This window comes from Phodopus roborovskii, unplaced genomic scaffold (assembly GCF_943737965.1).
Source record: "Phodopus roborovskii unplaced genomic scaffold, PHOROB, whole genome shotgun sequence".
Taxonomy (NCBI): Eukaryota; Metazoa; Chordata; class Mammalia; order Rodentia; family Cricetidae; genus Phodopus; species Phodopus roborovskii.
The window spans coordinates 3,427,729-3,440,208 of NW_026126721.1; positions in this window are offsets into that span (position 1 = coordinate 3,427,729).

A 12,480-nucleotide genomic window follows, 5' to 3' on the forward strand; every position below is an offset into this window, starting at 1 on the left:
CATGTTTTGTATCTTGTATGTTTTAATAGTTTATAAATATTGCAGTAGTTTTGCTCAAGTCTAGTAGTCCTGGTAAAGGCACAAATATTTAAAGGGCTTAAACAAACAAGCAAACACCTTATGAGTTAATGTAGCAGAATTTCAAGGTTAGGTTGGTCTATAGAGTGCCTTCTAGCCAGACCTTGTCTTAAAACAAACAAAAGAGGTTCATGAACAATTTTGAGTGCATTCAAATGTTCTGGAACAACAGTGATTTCTGAAGACCTTCTCACTAATTCAAAAACTATTTGGAAGCATTTGCAGTTAAAACAATACATAAAAAGGCTTTATTAATTGGCCATCACATTCCGTAACAAAAGACCACAGCTCATCCATGAAAAGAGCCTACTCATACAAAGTGGAGTTTTGAAAGGAAGGAATGATGATGCTGACAGGCTCCATTGCATGGCCTATTCTGTACTCTTGTCTTCCCACTGCTTGGGCTTGGAAAGATGAAGTAGGTTGTAGAGGAAGCACTATGTGCCATGACTGAGGAATCAAAAATAGGAAGCATTACTTAACGAGTTCAGCAGTCATTCTGAAGACTGGTGCATGGCTTGTTTCTGTCTCACGCAGTTATAGTGACAATATTTCCAGAGCAAAGGAGCATAGGCTGACACAAGAATTTGTGTTACTTCCAGATGTGAAAAGCATCTGGGAAGGGGAGAATGGAAGTCGGTGTGTTAAAACATTCCATGATGTTTTATGTGGGTTTTTGTAAAAGGGCAAAAGAGAGAATGCAATATGGAGTCCTTATCTTCCCGTACATGCTACTAATGTGATCAGAGACTGTATGTCTAATGTCAGAATGTGATTCATCAAGGTTTATCAGAGCGTGAGAAGGAGAAAGGAGAAGGGGGAAGGGAATAGAAGGAGGGACAAAAACCTAAAATAGAGAAACATATTCTTCTCTTCTGAAATGTAAAGGATTATCTGGCTGAAAGCTATTAAAAGAGACTAACAACTCTCATGTGTGTTGTGGGATGGTAAATAGATACACGTTTTAAGAAAAGAAATTTCATGATCCTATGAAAGATAAAGCTGTTACCTTATAAATAATTCTACTTCTAGAAATATACCTATGGAAATACTCGGATGGTTCAGCTAATGTCACAATAAATTAAGGTTGATGACAATTATGTATATTAGATGTTAAAAACTGTAAATGATCAAAAAGCCAACCTAAGTAGCTAAAATACTATGTGGCCTATCCATATAATGGAATGTTATGTAACAGTTAAAATAAGAATGCTAGTTAAAAAAAATAAAAATGTGGAGTGCTATATATAGATTTGCTTCACTTTAAAATGTATTTGTTGTGTTTACATAAGGACAGTCCTGGAATCTTGCACTGGTGATTGTTTCCTCTAGGTGTGAGAGGTCAGAGATTATTTTATTTTCCTGAGTTTCTAATAGTTCAGCAATGCACAGGGAAAATTTCCATTTTACTTCATTTTAAAGTAAAGGAAGAAAGATCTATGTGATGTGATATGAAGAAAAACAAGGATATCATAAACAGTTTAAAGGAATAAGATATATGTCGAAAGTGAATTTGTGTATGTGTACCTCATACATCTAGGCTGATCACAAACTGGATAATACAGAAATTCTCAGGATTACTCTAAAGAGCATATGTATTTGTTGGTATGTTAGTTCATTTTACATGAGTTTTTCTTGCAAGAACAAAAGTGCTGCCCAATAACTAAAATAGATTACATAATTATGGTATTATAAGATGTCCTCATATTACCACTGCAGAAAGGGGAAAGAGCATTAATTGTTGAATATCGTTGTGTAACCCTCTTGGAAAAATAAAGGCAAGGGATACATAAACCACTTCATACATTTCTATAAATGGAGAAATAACAAGACATTACATTATGCCAAACTACAGAACAGAGCAGGCCAGCATCAGGAGCTCCTAAACCCCCTCTAGCAACAAAGGCCCTTGGCTCCCTCCTGACATACCTATCAATGAACAAGCCACTATCTGAATTCCTGCCTTGGCAAGTTCTCTCACAGCCAGCAACACATCCCTACACCTGTAATAACAATTGACTGTGAATGTTGGACTGCCAGGTAGCTTCTTTTCCCCAGAGGACCCAGACACATAATCTTCCCCAACAGTTAGATCCATAAATTCAAGGCTGTTAAACTGAGCTGTCTCATTTAGAAGTGAATAATCCCCATTTTTCCAAAGAAAAGAATTCTGCTGTCTTCCACTCTCTCTACAGCCTACTCTCACTCCCTCCTCCAATCTTCTCCAGACTTTCTGACTTTTTCACTTCCTTTCCTGAAGTTTGTCTTCAGAATCAAAATCGTCATTGCAATTAAAGCTGGTTACACTGAGTTAGAACAAAATAAGAAAGTTTTAACTGGCTCTTATAAACTGTCACAGGGGGATTACAGCTTCCAAAATGTCATGCCATCAAAAAATGTACAGGCTTCAGAAGAAAGGACCCAGTGATAGTTAATACATAGCATGTGAAGGCTGTAGTATGTAAGTGAATCCACTTGTATAAATTTGGAATTGAGTTTCAATTTCAGTGGGTGACAACTATGATGGTGGTCAGAATTTGCTAACTGCCTCTGGCTGCCTTCACTCAGATAATTTTCATCCACTTCTAGAGACTTTTCAAGTCACCAAGTCTTTTTTTTTTTTTTTTCCTTAGATAAATGAACCAGAAAGGATCCAAATGGCCTGCTGTTCTGTGTTTCCCAGATATAAAAATGACTGGAATGCTACATTACCTACGAGGCAGCTCAGTGAAAAGACCTACCATTTAGGTTATTGCTATTGTTCCATAGTTTTCAATCCATCACTTAATCATTGGACAATGTCAGTGTTTCCCAATAGCAGCAGCAGTAGCAGTAGCAGTAGCAGCAGCAGCAGCAGTAGTAGTAGTAGTAAAATAAAAAGTCCACATGACTAAAAGTGTTGAGTCCAGAATGCTGGAAATTTTGAATTATCTGGAAGTAATGCTTTTTGAATTAGTTCACTCCATTAATCTGTCACCCCACCAGACAAATTGTAGATTATTTTCAACATAATATATTTTAATTTTTATAAAGGCTACATTCTCACCCAGATATTAAGGTTAGACTTAAAAAACAATGTCACTTTCTGTGGTCTTCAAAGTGGTCAAATACTGACAGTTTCACATAGTTCAACCTAAATTTGTGAAAATAATTTTTAGAAGCCAAAGTGTCTTTCATTGATTCGAGTGAAAATCAACTAGTTCAGTATGCCTTACAGTAAATGCTAAGTAAAGATTGAGTTCTCTTTGTAAAGTTCATAATCATAAATGCATTTGCCCTTAAGTTTCCATGTTCTCCCTGCTTAAAGTGGTAAATTCCACAGCCATTGAGATCCAGCTAAACAGAAAAGGAATGCCAGTTATCAGCCTGTAAAAGACAAAGCTTACAGATTCTCACTTCCAAAATGCACTCAAGCTTGCTTGGGAAGAGCCAACCCCTTTTGTTACACTTTTGTCTTGTCCCCACTCACCCCAGAACTTCTATTTTCTCTAATAGGAGGCAGAATTCCATTTAAGGAGTCTAGAGAGAAATTAATGAGTGATGTGCCTGTTCCTCTGTGGCCAACTAGCCATTCTTTTTGCTCTAAACTTCCATTCTGCTTGGAAGGAATTGATTCATAACCTGAATCATGCAGAATGAACCCTGGCTGATGAGAAGCAGGAGTTATTTTGTTTCCATTTAGTTAATTTTTCAAACTTAAATGGTTTTTTAAAAAAATATGAATTATTTATACATGTCTGAACCACTGGTCCACATTTAACTCCCAAAATAAAATTAGTCTCATAGAATAAACACTTTAAATATCTAATAAATGTTAAGTTGTTGGCATGGAATGAAAATTCATTTTTATGATTTGAATAAATATTAGAAAAGCATGACCTAATTTATTCTTCCATATCAGAAAAAATGATCAGATAATTTCTACTAACCATTTTACTGTTAGCTGATTTATGATTGTATCTCTTTATTCAATAGTAAGGTCTTGACATTGAAAGATCATTCACACAGCTCTAGCAACATCATGCATTTATTTAAACCACACTTGACTAGTGGTATATAAATAATCTCTCTTAAACCATATTGATTTCCCACAGGGAATATTAAATGCTAAATAACTTCACAGATTGGAAGTAGCCCTGTCTCTACCCTCATTTTTGATATAATAAAAAATGATGATATTGTACCTAGCTTATTTTTTATAGTTTACACATTGAAAGCAAAAGAAAATATTATACCATAGCTGGGGGACATGAACTCAGGACTACAAACACACACTCCTTTTCTTAAAGAATGATAGTTGTCCAACCACAGCATGGTGTCTGCCATGGATTCAGAATGTGTCCCTTTATAATGGTGCTATAAATTATCACAGAATATTATTCTCCAGATATCTTATATACACATAGCACAAATCTTTGAGAAGAATGTAGCTTATACATCTTTCCTTAGTTCTCCTAGAACTGTGCTGAAGTATATAATAATCTAATTATATAAATCACAAAGCTGGACAATGCTCGGCTCTTGGGCAATGAAAATATTTTAACCATATTGATAAAGTATGCTTGCATTTTCATCAAACAGTCCTCCATTCCTTTTCTGGCCATACAGCTAGATTCTGTTAGCCAACATCCCTACTATTTGTTAGTAGTTATGTGACTATAAGTTCATACCATTAGTGTATATAATATTGCTAATTATTGTCTTTAAAATGTTATTACAATTGACAGAAGTACTAATGATTATTAGAAGATGAGAGTAACGTCTCAGGAGACATAAAACTTTACTGAAGTACAGGTGAGACTATTGCATGAGCAAGAAATAAATCTGTATGCGTAAATTTTGAATTATAATAAGTCCAGTAATATTGCATATAACAGTTCTTGATTCTAGCCTCCTCTTAATATATGATTTTCTCAACTACTCAAGCATAATGCTACGATTAATCTCAACTATATTAAGAGATACTATGTCTTTATAATCATTTATTCTTTGAGAACATAGCAAGTTACATTATCACCCATTTAAAATACAACAAGTGTAAAGAAATTTTAATTACTTTTCTTTTTATTACTTACTTCCCAACTAAGGAATTTCTGCCAAGAATATTTTGACACTTTTTGTTAAGTGATAGTTGCTTATCACAATCTAAATCATATGCAATTTGAATGATACTTTCTTCTTTGTTTTAGGAAGAAGTTGTTTGTTTAGAAAACTTCAGCCTGAATAAGGTTTTATTAGTTTTGTTAACACAGAATTTGATTTTTATTTTTTTTTCTTTCAGACAGGGTAACACTGTGTAGCCCAGGCTTACTTGCAACTTGCAATCCTGCCTCAGTCTCCCTCCAAAATGCTGAGAATACAAATGTGCACCTTCACACCCAAAGGCATTTAATATTGGATCCACAAAAGCAGTTATTCTCACTGTACTGGCCAAGGAAATGTGACATTTCACATTTCTACAGGCACATTGAGGGAAGGATACCTAGAAGCCAGAGTTGCTGCTAAGTATCCTACAATATGCAGTCCTAAAATGCCAGAAGCATTGAAATTGAAAAACCCTGGGTTAAAAGTTGTGAGATTAATAGTGAAAATCATGTCTGCTTTACTCGTTAGTTTATGGTCAGCCAGTAATAAAGTGCCTGGAACCTTAGTGAAGACTCAAAAGTATTTGTTCCATGAATAAATGGTTCAAGAATATCCCGTATAAGGAATCAATGGGACTGTACTTCAACAATGAGCAAAATGAAATTGGAAGATGGATTCTTAGTTTTATGGTTCAGTGAGACTACATTATTGATTAAGAAATTCTATACTCCAAGATTTTAGTCTTCTCATCTGTAAATTGAGGGTAACAGTACCCCCGATTGATGTTGTAAATATTAAATATGATAAAACATGTGGAATGTTCATCGTAATACCCGAGATGCCCTCAATAAAGACCAACCCTTATTTTCCAAATGACACAGAGTCAGTATTTCCTGGGTTTAATTATGTGCCAAACAAAATTTAAGGATGCTCATAATTGGGGTCTGGTGATTAAGAGAACTTGCACTTTTGGAAGAGACCTAGGCTCAGTTCCCAATACTCACATAGTTGTTCAAAACTGCCTGTAACTCCAGTTATAGATCCGATGCCCTCTTTTGGCCTCAGCAGGCAACAGGCATATGTGGTCCACATTCGTACAAACAGACAAACACACACAGAATAAAATGTCTTTGTAAAATATAATGCCCATATTTAATTTTTCTCAACAATACCTATGCATTGAATAATATATTTAGGAGTTAAAGAAAAATAAAAAAATGAAAGTGGGTGTTAAAGAGGACCACTAACCTGCCTCCAAACATGCAGCTATTGAAAGGCACACAGACAGAGCAGGAATCGTAAGATCCCCAAGTCCACATTCTCTCCATTAGAGTACGCTGGCTTCTTCATGAAACTAAGACATTTTCCATGAACTTGGAGGTGTGAAAGCCAACCACTCTGCCTCCACTGTTTTATTTTTATGTGGTATTGAGCATGTTTGTTGAGCAAGATGGTACTATCCCACTTTTCTGGAACTTTCAACCAGGATTGTGGTATATTTTGATGAAATCCAATAGCTTACCAATTTAAATGATCCATATTGTATAATTGCAAACAGGTTTATTAAAAATGGAAGTGTGCCTATGCTTGGTATCATTGTGGTACCCTCCTTGTTTTGGTCTTCTGATGTTTTCTTGTAATTGTTTATTGTATTCTGCTTCTTTTATAGAAATACCTGGCCCATAGCCCAAAGCCAGGCAGTATTTCTTCAAATGATCCTACTGTCAAGATTCAGTAGGTGTTCTGAGGAAAATGAGCTTACTTAGGTGCTGATTTTATAGTTACCTCAATTACTAAGATATAAAACTATAATCTCTGAGTATCATAAAACTTACATTGACTTCATGGTAACAATGAGATTTAATAAAGTTAAATTTCCTAGTAAAGCTTATCTAATATTCATCTAGTGGTTAACAAGATTTAGAAAATTAGACATAACAGTGTTTTGTGAATGAAAACAAAATGAAATAATAAAGAAAAGTAGGCTAGGTGATTCTAATCTTTCAGTTTCTTTTCTTCCTTTCTCATTCTCTGAGTTTAATATTTCTCAGCTCATCTTGTTCTTCTGTCATTTCATTATCAGTAAAATGGCATTTGGATTTGTTTTAAATTTTACTGGTATTTCACATCCTAGACCAGCATGATAGAGACAGTGCTGGGCTAAAATAAAGCAAATTACACTGGTATTTAGAATTGCTTAGGGGCTCAAAATGGGTAAGGAAGCAGAGCTCCTATGTTGGGAGGGGTGGGAGGCCATTTTGACTCAGGCCTTTCCCTTTGATGCCTTGATAACAACTGCCAGAAAGTAGCAACTCAGTGGTCTCTTGCCTCTCAATTAACTGTATTTTTCTTTGAGAAAATCTTAGTAAAATTTTCATCTGCTAATAACATTGAAGCTAAATGTACCTTTAAAATGTCAAGATTAAGGTAGAAGAAATAAAATACAAACAGGAAAGATTTTATAACCATTTCAAAACATGAGATGATTGATAGAGAGGCTAGCGTGCCTGCTGAACAAAACACTTGGGCTATGTACTTTTCTGTGTACAGATTTTAATTCATCATTTACATCTTTTCTGAGGAAACAGACATCATATGGTCTTTGTTTAGATGAAGAGGTAAAATGTAGTCTATCAAAATTAATATAGCAGTTCTCTGAAAAATGTCTTAAAGGCAATGAATTTGTATTAGTAATTTCTTTTAGAAAGAATCTCTTTCCTGTTCATAGAGCTAGGACTTGAAGCACAACTGGTAATTAGTCATTATGTATTGGTTGTGACAGAAAGGGAAGCTATTTTGAACTTTTGGATTTACGTTGTGGTTTTCTCCCTTTTTCCATTTTAAAGTCTTGTTCACATTCAAAATGAGAAAATTATATAGGAAAGAGGGTTCAAAGAACATCAAGATTCTTTGCTTATATCTTACTTTATTTTATGAGTTGTCAAGATTTTTGTCACAAAACTATGAAGTTTTAGCAAGAAACAGTAGTAATATTTAAAAATTAAACATGCTGCTAGAATAGATTTTAGGTACTTTTCTTTTTGTGCTTGCTTCTGAGTCACTGATGAAGTGACAGTTTCCAACAAAAACATTGTTCAGATAGACCTTGCTGAGTTCTCTTATTTGTTGTGTTAGCTTAACATGGACTACCACAGCAAGATACCATAGATGGACTATCTAAAAAAAAATAGTAGTGTTTTAGCAGTTCTAGTCTCTGATAAATCCAGGATTAATCTTTGTCCTTCTCATTCCCTTGCATGCTCTTTTTTTTTTTTTTTTTTTTTTTTTTTTTGCGCCCCTTTAAAGCAAGACTAAAATACCTTATTTCTCTCTTCACGAGGACACAAATGTCATTGGATATGTACTCCTCCCTTACGTCCTCATTTAACCTTAATTGGTTCCACTAAGTTCCTGTTTCCAAATTTAGTCACATTGGGAGTTAATACTTTAACAAATGAGGGGAACATTCAATGCATACAATTAATTGCAAAAATAGTAAACTTCATAATATTTTTTATAAATTTCAACTCACTTTCTTGGTGGTTAAGTGATCATTGTACTTGACCAAACCAGGGTTTGATGGCAAAAACACAGTGGTGCTTTTTCAGCTTTCTCATGGGTTCTGATTACTGTGCACATGTATGACAAATAAGCAAGATAATTTAAATGCCTAGATTCATGGGAGATCAAAATTATTTCAAAAGAACTCTTCACCTGAGTTTCACATTGTCTATTAAAGCTGTTCACCAGACTCAGTTGGAAGATGATTCTTTCTAAGCAGATTCTTCACAATTTTTGAAGACATAGTATAATAAACATTCTTCTCAGAAAGGATAATTTCAGTGTAGGACTCTTGACAGCTTCATTTAAAGACCAGTCAACTAGGATGAAAATTGAGCTGCCCAAAGAGAGTTGGCAAAATAGTTTACTCCCTATAATTAAAAAAACGGGGAAATTTCTAAACCACAGTCATCTTCAATGCTAATTTGAGCAAGCAAATGTTATTTCCAGTAGATTTTTAAAAAATGTCCTCATTCTTGGCAAGCTGATATAGCTGTGTGCTGTGGGAAATCAGATAATTTCCCCATAAGATAGGAATGTTCCTATGTCAAATACATAGTGTTATAGTTATCCTGTATTTTCATTGCATGAACATATTCCATGGATGCAAATTCAGTCATTTTGAATGTGAACACTTAAGTATGCATCCTTAATTTAAAAAAAAAATCATAGCAACTATGGAGTTCAAGCAGAATACTTCATGGGGACCATTTGGTTTACTTAGAGAACTTAAAAATATCTTGTTTGTACCATGTTGAAAATCTATGCCAAGGTGTGAGCTTTCCTTGAATAGGATCATTTTTTTTTCTTTATGTGCACAAGTAACTTCATTTTTAAAAATTGTATTTGGTTCTACTCAATGACACAATATGGCTTTAGAGACATACTTGACAGATCACAATAGTGAGAAAAATGGTAACTTTGGATTATAGATCCTTGTAAATGAAATATAATAATAATAATAAATAATAAGTTGCAATAAATGTCCACTTCACTGAAGTATTAAAGTTAGTATAGCACCTAGGTATTGGGTATACAAGTAAGTCACTGATGACTTCCAGATGTTTCCATTTTTAAACTACTGCCACATCTTGTCTCTTTCCCTTGCCTTTGTCTTCTTTAAATATAACAAAGTTTAAACTACAATCTCCCCAACAAAATGTTCCCAAGGGTTCCATCACTATTTTACCAACCCAGGAATGGCATCACTGTATGTTTGGAAAGCCAATAATAATCTCAAGGGTTGCCGGAATACTAGACAAGGCCAGCTCCCTATCATGTAAATTTTAAGAAGATATCTTTGCACTTTATAACCACTGCCTATTGTGTATGTGTCAACATCTTATATGAAATTTAACATGCCTTTTGAATGGCTTCACTGATTTTGCATGACTCCATAGATCTTAGTTACCAGCCTTTATTTGCAAATGGAGGTACATCCTAAATCTGTTCTCACTAGGACATAAGGACCTGAGGAGGGAATAGCACTTCACTAATGGGATTCACACTTTGTTAGAAAATAGCCTTGTTGTTCTAACCTTTGCTTGCATCAACAACTGCTGCTTTGAGACACATATTTGCTTTCCCTCTTGCCTGTGACATTATATTCATTTCTCTTTCTAGCTTGGTAGTATTATAATTTCAATGGTTTGTGTCCTGGATTTCAAATTATTTCTTTTTCTTTTCTTTTCTTTTTTCTTTTTCTTTTTTTTCTTTTTTTCTTTTTTTTTTTTTTTTGCTATCTTTGCAAAAGAAATAGCCCTAAAAATAGAAATTACACTTTGTCTTCATAATCCCAAGGAAATTTATTCACACATGACCCTGAAAATAGTATAAAAATCGTGTAAATTTGTTTGTCCTACTGATGTTACAAAATCGGTACTATTGCACATACAGACTTCTTCCAGAATAGTAGTCACCTATCTTGACTTCAAATCATCAATCATTCTTCTTTCACTCTATACACACAAGACAAGTATAGCTCTTTAATACGCCTCAATACTTCCTTCTTTGTGCATAAAATTGGGCCTTTATCGTTTGAAACTATATTGCCCTAAATGCAATGAAATTTTTTCAAATTTCCTTTAATTCTATTCTCATATTCATATTTTGCAACTCTATGCTTACATTAAATATAGGAAAAATATCAATTTTGCTACATCAGAGAATAACTTCTCCTTTTTTCAATTTTTTTTTACTCTTATATGTTTTGTATGTATTTCTACATGTATCTTGTATGTGGTCATGGTGGGCACATTGGAGGTCAGAGGACAAGCTGCAGTAGTCAGTTCTTCCCTTTACCATGTGGGCTTCAGGAACTGAACTCTTGTCATGAGGCTTGGTGGCAAGCATCTTTACCCACTGAGCCATCTTACCACTTCAACTTTACTTTTCAAATGTATTATATTAAATTTCATTAAAGTACTAAACTAGCTACTGTTCCCAAACTGCATATAAGTATTTTCCTGCATACTTCATGCTAGAAAAGACTCTCGGCAGTTTCCTAGCATACTCATGTACTCTTCTGCCAAAATTCTAGACTATGTCTGGGTAGTTATGTTTTGTCACAGACAGTGAAGGAGACACTAACTACAAGTACAACTTTGATTGTCGGGGGGGAGGGGAAGACTTAAGTAACTGCTATGGGGAAAGAATAGCCACTTCTATTAAAACAGGACCATGGAAAATAAGTGAGCTTCCAAAGCACATGCTATAAGGGCAAAGCTCTCATCTGTAGAGGATGAATGGAGGGGTGCTTCTTATTTATTATTATTACATAGAAATGTATGCACATATGTATGTGCAAATACATATCACTGTGTCCATTTAGTGTTTTTAGTGTTGCTTGCACATGTATGCATTTAAGGCTGAAGGCATGGGATTGCATAACCTATTAGGAAGCTCTTCCCTGGAAAACACTGATTCTTTCTCCCTCAGGCATTCCTAGTTGCCTATAGCTCTTCATCTAGAGGTGCCGTGTGAGAGTTCCTGCATCTACACTGGGATGTCAACAGGTGTTGTCATTGTGCAGGTCTTGTTTAGGTGGCCAGATTGTTGATATTTCATGTGTGCAGCTTCCCTGTTGTATACAGAAGAAACTATCTCACAAAAGACTCCCTGGTCCTCTGGCTCTTCTAATCTATCTGTACCCTCTTCATGAACACTCTCCTGGGGTCCATGTGCTAGTCAAGACATAAGATGTAGGTGTATATGTGACTACTTTTGAAAAAGGGACAGAAGTCATCATTTACATTTTATTAACTTTGGGATTTAAAGTCTGTGGGTGTCAGAAGTCTATTCCATGTCCTCCTTTGCTTATGGGCTTTTCAGGAATTTGAGCTGGTGCCATCACATCAAAATATGACAAGAGTTTCCCCACTAAATGTTCCTTCTTGACCTTGTCCAATGTCTCAGCCTGCCTAATGAGATCATGGCTCAATGGAAAGTATATTTTCTCGATCATTATCCATCTTGCCAAAACGAATTTCAAAACACAGAAATGAGGGCATGTATCAGAGTATTGAGGGATAAGAAACAACTAGAAAAGGCCACATCAATATGTTGAAGTCTATGCTTCTGAACATAACGTATTTCAAGAAATTACATCACTTATTCTCAAACAAGTAAGGGGTTGGAATAATTTTGCCTATAAGGAATATTTGGCAAAATCTAGGAATATTTACTGTTTTGGTCTTCACAACTGGAAATGTGAGTAATGCCACTGACCTCTAGTTGGGTACACTCCAGGGATGCTGC